This window comes from Bacillus rossius, chromosome 10 (genome assembly GCF_032445375.1).
Source record: "Bacillus rossius redtenbacheri isolate Brsri chromosome 10, Brsri_v3, whole genome shotgun sequence".
Taxonomy (NCBI): domain Eukaryota; kingdom Metazoa; phylum Arthropoda; class Insecta; order Phasmatodea; family Bacillidae; genus Bacillus; species Bacillus rossius.
Genome location: NC_086337.1, coordinates 18,349,489 through 18,357,411, shown reverse-complemented (window position 1 = coordinate 18,357,411; position 7,923 = coordinate 18,349,489).

Sequence of the window (7,923 nt, the reverse complement as noted above, 5' to 3'; positions counted from 1 at the left end):
GAGACTGGTGCACCTGCAACGAAAGAAAGCTAACAGTTGCACGAGTGCCTACTTGCATTCAAGACCAGAGGACAACCGAATAGTTAGTCCATCACCTTGCTCATAGCATGTCAGGCACCAAAAAAGTCGCTGAAACTTGAAGAACTGTATACCTTTAAAAGTGATTGATCTGTAGGTGCAATGCTTAAAACTTTGCTCATATCGTGTTAGGCATCGAGAAACTACTGAAAATTGAGTAACTGTATATCTTGCCAAATGCATGATCAGCAGGTGCAATGCACAACATCTTGCTCATAGTGTGTCCGCACAGGGAATCTTGCTCAAACTTGAAAACTGTATGAACTGCTTGAATGCTTCATCTGTCATTGCAAATCCCAACATCTTGATCGTAGCATGTCAGGCACAGAAAACCTACTGAGACTTGAAGAAATGTATATCCCGCCAAATGCTTGACCAGCTGGAGCAATATCACTCCTTGCTAATAGTGAGTCAGGCACAGAGAATATTGCCAAAACTTGAGGAAATATATATTTTTGCCAATGCTTGATAAGTAAGTGCAATGCCCTATACTTTTCTTGTAATGTGTCAGGAACAGATAACCTCGCTGAAACATGAGAAACTGTATAAACTGCCATATTCTTGAGCTGCAAATGCAATGCCCAACACATTCCTCATAGCATTTCAAGCACAGAGAACTTCTTGAAACTTCAGGAACTGAGATCCTGCCAAATGGATGATCTGTAGATGCAACACCTTACACATTGCTTATAGTGTGTCAGGCACAGGTCTATATGTGCTATGTGTGATATAATAGCCCTTCCACGCGGGCAACTGAGTTGCGGGCGATCAGTCGCTCTCGAGTTGCCGAGACCTGGCAACTGCAGTTGCCGCGCCGGGAACTCTCCAGCGCTAGTTGCCCGACTGCTGAGGAGATCCCAGTCAGTATTACCCAGAGTTCATCTGTTCGCTGAAGTGAGCGCCATGCTCTGTGCTATACAGCCGTTAAACACATTTTAATTGCATTGATAATAGGAAGAAAAAATTGTGTACGAGTCATTCGGTACTGCCAGGGATGTGTAACATATAACCTCTGTAAAAAGAAATTTCGTGTGTTTCATGTTGAAAATACTCATAAAACGAAACTCTTACACAAAATTTAACGTAGAATTCTTTAAAATAATGTCGATCGTGAAAAGTAAAATAATGTTTAAAATATATATCTGGACGCAAATCACGCATAGTTTTCTCACCCACCCCTAGAATTTGTTTCTGGAACAGCTACGTCGACTATCGAATAAATCTATCGGCAGAGAGAAATGTATAACGTTCTATATAATGAAACGACTCCGATTAAAGCGGAAACGACCTGGAAAAATACTAAACCCGTTTTTGTACCGGATTTTCGACAATATATTCTATATAATACTGCCCATCTTGTTAAAATGCATTAAATTGTTAATACTATAAAGTTTCTTTGTGTCTCTATGAATTTTGGTTCGCGCCATCCGCCATAAATAGCAACACCGTGGGTACACATTCCCGTTCCATACACCTTTCGTTACATTCACGATATTACTCCTACCAAATTTCGTATACTGAGAGATTAGATGATAAAAATCAAAAAATAATTTTAAAAAAATTATGGACGCATCCTATCAATGCTGCCAGAATTTAAAAAGGAGCCTTCTCTTTCATTTTTCCTCTATTTTTTACTGAAATTTTTAGTGAATTTTTATAACTACTTTATGTCACTAAAAACGTTCGATTAACTGAGGCAAATTTTGAAACTAGTTTTGAAGTAGGGTTGATGCATTGAATAGGGTCTGAGATGGGCTCTACGCAGCTGCTCGTTGGCTGCTGGCAGCGTGCCTAGGTCCGGCTCGATGCTCGCTGGTTTGTACACTTCCGCGGCGAATATTGGACCCCTGTATTTGGGGGTCAATGCCGTCCACGTATCTGGTCTGGAACCCATGTCTCCTTCTGGCACTCGGCGTATTTTGCGGAGCGGAGAGGAATCACGTCTGCTCTGCGCTGGAAGCCAGGGCGCGAGTGGTGCCGCGCAGTGGCCAGTGATGCCAACTCCTACAGAGTGTTCCCACCTAGGACCAACTTCAAATCCCACCCCTAAAGTTTTCATGGTACACCCTGTTTGAGATCTAAAATTATTTTCCCTTGAACCTTACATTTCCTTATTTTTCTGCCCAAACAGAGCATAATAATTTTGAAGAATAACATTCAGTATCTACAATTTTATATATATATATATATATATATACGAATTTAATTTCGGTTTAAAGAATACATGTTTACTAACCTTGAAGTTCTTGATCAGTCTCCCAAAATTTCGTATATTTTTTCTGATATATATATCATTTTGGTAAAGATTTTAACACGATAATTAATTATTATTCTTGTTTTTTTTTATTCCTTGTTACCACAGAAAAACATACATGACTTACTTTGCAATCCAATAAAACACGCGAATACACAACAAATACTCAACCAGACAACTTACAACGTGAAAACGTTGAACGGTAAAAGTAGTTAAAACGGAATTCTCTTGACCAGCAAGTTTTTGTTGGTCGTAGTGGGAAATTCAGCCACCAGCGCCACTTGTGTTGTTCTTTTTTCACTTTGTTTTCAAGATATACACTTTCATTTCACACCCTCTGGACACAGAAGAATTTATATTAGAAATAGAATCCCGAAAGTCTACTTAGTCTGTTTGGGATTTAACGAGTGACGAATATTCCAACTGAGATGTGAAGAAAAATACCTAGTTCCCTATGCTTTAGTCGCCTTTTTTCATCTAAATAGCAACTTCTATTTTATGGGTAAACATCTCAGGTTTCTGTATATGGCATTCATTTGGTATGAGTAAATTTGTGAATGGAATGGAATTCGATTGGAACGGAAATGTGTGAACTTGGTGCTTGCATCAGTGAGAGTCTCAGGAATCTGGAAATCTGGTGGAAATTTACTAAGCGTGTTGTAAAAAACTAAACTCTTAAATAGTTCAATTTCCTTTAATAGTTTATGTAATAATTTATAGTCATAACTAGAAATAATAACAACTTAAAAAAACATGTATTACAACTTTGACAATACTTAGTTAGCATTTAAATGTAGAGAGTAGTATTTAAAAGTATGTTCGGAGACGATGTTATGGGAGTATGGATTGGTGGCTTACTACGTTGTGGCTAACTAATTGTCAGGAATCGGCCATGTACGCATGTGTCCGCCGCTCGTTGACTATGATCAGGACTCCACGGTCATTTTTGACGACGCCACATCCGCCATCTTGGAACCCACAATTTTTGAAAATCTGTAATTATTTAGTTATAAATACGGAAAAAAATTCCAAATATCATCAAAAAAATCGTTTACTAAAACAATTACTGATTCGAATGATTTCTATCCTTGGTTCAATCCTTTCTCGAGACAAAAATTGTAATTTCGGGTAAAAAGAATTTCATTAAAATATGGAGAAAATCCTAGATGAGGTTAAAATTACTCATCTACCATCTCTCATCACTCCAATTAATTCGATCGATTCTTGTGTTTGGTTCGATCCTTGCTTAACTAAAAAAAAGGTAATTTTATGTAAAAAAACACTTATTTTAAAACAATCATAAAAAATCTTAATAGCTGCTTAAATTCCTCATCCACCAGCCGCCAGTAAGCTGCCGATGCCATCTTGACGACGTCTTGGAAATATTTTTTTTAGCTGGAAATTTGGGAAAAATTCTAAAAATCATAAAAAAAAGAAATCTACCATTTATTTACTGCTTGATTCAAATGGTTCATTTCAATCCTTGCTTTGTGCAAAAAAAATTATAAAATAAGGCAAAAAAATTATATTAATTACAAATTTACAAAAAAAATTATTACAGAAATTCTAGAAGTACAAAAAAAACAAGCAAGTAACAAACGTTTATCGAGGTCTACAGTCTTCTTAGAAAATGAAACGAGTCATTTGCATGCCTTGTCATGTGTTTTCAAAGCATCTCCACATACCAGTCGATTAACGAGCCACGCCTATTCAGTGGCCAGGAATGCAAGTCCATCAGGTGGCAAGGGACAGCCAGTTGGTGGTCAGGCATGTTTATTCAGTGGCCAGGCATGTAATCTTTGACCAACCACGTCTCGGTGTAAGCTGTGCATGTCAATCGTTTGGCCAGGTACGCACGTCCAGTAGTTTGGACAGACATAAAGCAGGTTGGCAAGGTACGCTCAGTCGGCGGTTAGGTACGTCTATTCAGTGGCCAGAAACGTACGTCCAGTAGGTATTTTCGTCTAGCAGGAGCATGAAGTTCGCGAGCGATTCCGGTTCGACTCATTGTATGTAGCCGGCTTCCCTCAGTTCTTCAAGTACGGAGACTTATTTCGTTGATGTGCGAATAGTTTCCTGCACTAATAGAAGCATGTAGAATTCTAAGGCGATCAACGAGGCACATCCTATTGATGGTCAGGCATCTGTTGGTCAGGCTAAAACTCCATGTCAGTGGCCAGACTATGCAGTAGCCAGGAACTAATGTCCAGTAGGTGGCCAGACCACCTCCAGTTAGGAGCCAGGCACATCCAGTATGTGGTCAACACATCCAGTCAATAGCCAAGATATATTTTTCTTCGATACTCGACCAACATTCTAAACAAGACATGTTCAATGCCACCAGGTGCAAGTGTAATAGACGATAAAAATTAAAAAAAAAAAAAATTGTGACCTTTGCTTTTGCTTCGTCACTGAGTTGGTTATTCTGTTGTGTTTGCTGTGGGAATTTTTACGGCCTGTCTAATACTCGGCGCGCTACCTATGAGCGTGCGTTGCAATCAGGATCCTCCTTCTTAGCGCGATTTCCGCTAGGAGCGGTTTCGTGCGATGTCGTAGTGTGCGCTGGTGGCGCCGCGGCGCAGTCGGAGATGTTCGCGTTAGTTCGTGTATCCTCGGAGCGTCGCTCTGGGAATATCGTGTTGTTAGGTTGGTAGAGTGGTTGCCTTTTTTTTTTTTTTTGCTGTGCTTGTGGGGGAGAAGCCTTCTTTTCACAGACGAGAGAACCAAACGACCGATCGTGGATCTTCGGTTTTTTTTTTGTTCATTGTAAATAAATATGGTGGTGTTGATAAAAGGATACTAATGGTCAATTAGGTTCGGTTAGCTACATTATAAATACTTTAAAACATTTTGGACGGTTGATTTGGTTAGGATAGCTACATTAAAGATACGGAAAAAAACATGAACTTCGGGTTTTAGCTCTCTAGTCTGTGAAAAGAAGGCTTCCCGCTTGTGGGCGTTGTTGTGAGAACAGAGATGGCTGTAAGATGTCAGGCGAGAACGATTGAATATTGTTCCCTGCCGAGTAATGTAGCATTTTAATATATAAGAGGTGCGATTTTACACTGGCTTGTGCTCGCCAAATTAGCATTGGGAGACTGGCACGAAGCATTAACCAGTGATTGGCGTCGTTTACTCCTGTATGAAATGCTGGTACAGGTATACGATTTGTTCATCGTTTTACTGCTGTTATGCCAATTTAAATTATTGGCTGTAGTCTGGCATTAAACCAGGCATCTTCGAACCACGAGGTCAATCATGACCCGATTACAGACTTATCGATGCACATTCAAATAAAGTATGAATAAATCGGAAACACAATAAACTAAAAGGAAGCGCAATCGGAAACAAAAACAACGAAAAGGTAGCACAATTGGAATCAAAATCGACAAAAGAAAACGATACAAAATACACACACAACATACAATGGACACACAAAACGCAAATGGACACTCGGTACACACTGGATACACAGTACACATGCAAAAAATACACCGTACACATTGGACACACAGTAGGGAGACCGGGGTAAATTGAGACAGGGGCACGTTGGTACAGCTGGTGCTGAGCGGAAACGCGCATGCGCACATGTGTCTCCTTGGTAGGGGAGACACATCCCGTGGAGCCTTCAGTCCGAGCGTACGCTTGGTGGTATGGGTGCAACGGTATAAAAGTTATTCGAGAAAGTTGTTTTTTAAAGTGAAAAGTAAATTTTATGGTTGTTGTTTGAAGTTACATAACGTGCACGGATAAACACTTTTATTTCTGTCTTGATTCATATGTCGTTTAGCCTCTAAAAGGTAAGTTGATTCCATTATTGATAATTGTTTAGTGGGTACTCTCTTTCCATGTACCGGTGTTGAAATGAAATGGCGTCGTATGGGGCAAGTTGATACATTTGAAAAAGGACAAATTGATACGGTGTATCAACTTGCCCCGCTTGTTTTTTTTTCGAAATAAATTATAGTTTTTTTAACGTTTCCGTAATGTCACTACACTTGACGTTTCCGATTAAGCTTACTAGATCTTTTTGTATCGAAAAGATATAAATAACAGCTGTTATACTTTATAAATAAAGATGCTTTTGTTTCATTGTGTAAACAAATAAATAGCGACAGTTTCGTGTACAGCAGCTAAAGCTCATAGCTATCGTTCTAGCCTAAGAAAATATTAGTACTGCATGTCATCTGTAGAGTAAAGATAAAACTACGCGCATGTATGAGGAAACGCATCAGATGGCTCACTCAACACAGTTTCTGGAACTATATCAACATTTTTTGGCTAGTTAGTGTATGATTAGATATCATTAGGTATTGCTTTTAATATATAGCCATGCCTACTCTCTTTCTAAAAAAAACATCACGTACATATTTGCATCTGTGCGTATTTATACATAGTTTAGCTGGTGAATTGGGGAGGATCAGCTGACTTTGCAAAGATATTTAAGGTTTTTTTTTTACTTGCATAACATTATTTATTTTCAAGCAGTGTTTGTTATTGTCCGTTTACAGAATATGGTTCGGAGGTATGTCAAGAAACCCTGTCGGGGCGAAACACCACGAGCTACGTTTGAAAGGGCTTATGCAGACATTGAAACACTAAGAGGAGCTGCAAAAAATATGGAATTGATAAAATGACACTGTCGAGATATTGCAAGAAAAAAGGACAGCAACCTGATGTTGAAGTGGGGTATGCTAAACACAGGCAGGTGTTAAGTAAAGATTTAGAACTACAGCTGAAAGAATATATTCTTCACTGCTCAAAAATATATTATGGGTTGACTCCTAGAGATGTGCGAGTATTGGCTTATGACTTAGCCAAAGCTAACAACGTCGCAATTCCTGAGACTTGGACTGCATCGAAACTTGCATCAGCAGAATGGTTCACCGGGTAGGTACACGCACAGGACATGAAGTGGACACGCACTGGACACACACCACAAACACAGGACATGCAATGAACACAGTACACAAAGGACACTCAGTACACACACGACACTCAGTACACCCACAGGATATGCAATGAGAACAATACACAACCTGGACACGCATTTGACTAAAGGGAAGCACATTTGGATGCAAATTCTACTTGTTATACAATCTCGCCACAGGAATACGATCTCATCACAGGGATATGATCTACCCACAGGGATATTATCTCGCCACAGGGATATGATATCACCACAGAGATAAAATCTCGCCACAGGGTTAAGATCTCGCCACAAGTATACGATTGGTCACCGGATACCATAGAATACAGCTTCAACAGCTCCAGCGACATTTGATTACAAGACTAAAAGGCTACGAGGCTACAAGTCTACAAGTCTACAAAGTTCCAGCTGGCTACGAAGCTACAAGACTCTAAGGCGACGAGGCTACGAGACTACGAGGCTACAGGACTACAAGATTGCGAGGCTGCAGGACTGCAAGATTACAAGGCAACAGGAATACAAGACTATGGGGCAACAGGACTATGAGCTTACGAGTCTACGAGGCTCCAACTAGCTACGACACTACGAGGCTTTGAAGCTACGAGTCTACGAGGCTACATGGCAACAGGCTATTAGACTACGAGGCTACAGGCTTCTTGGC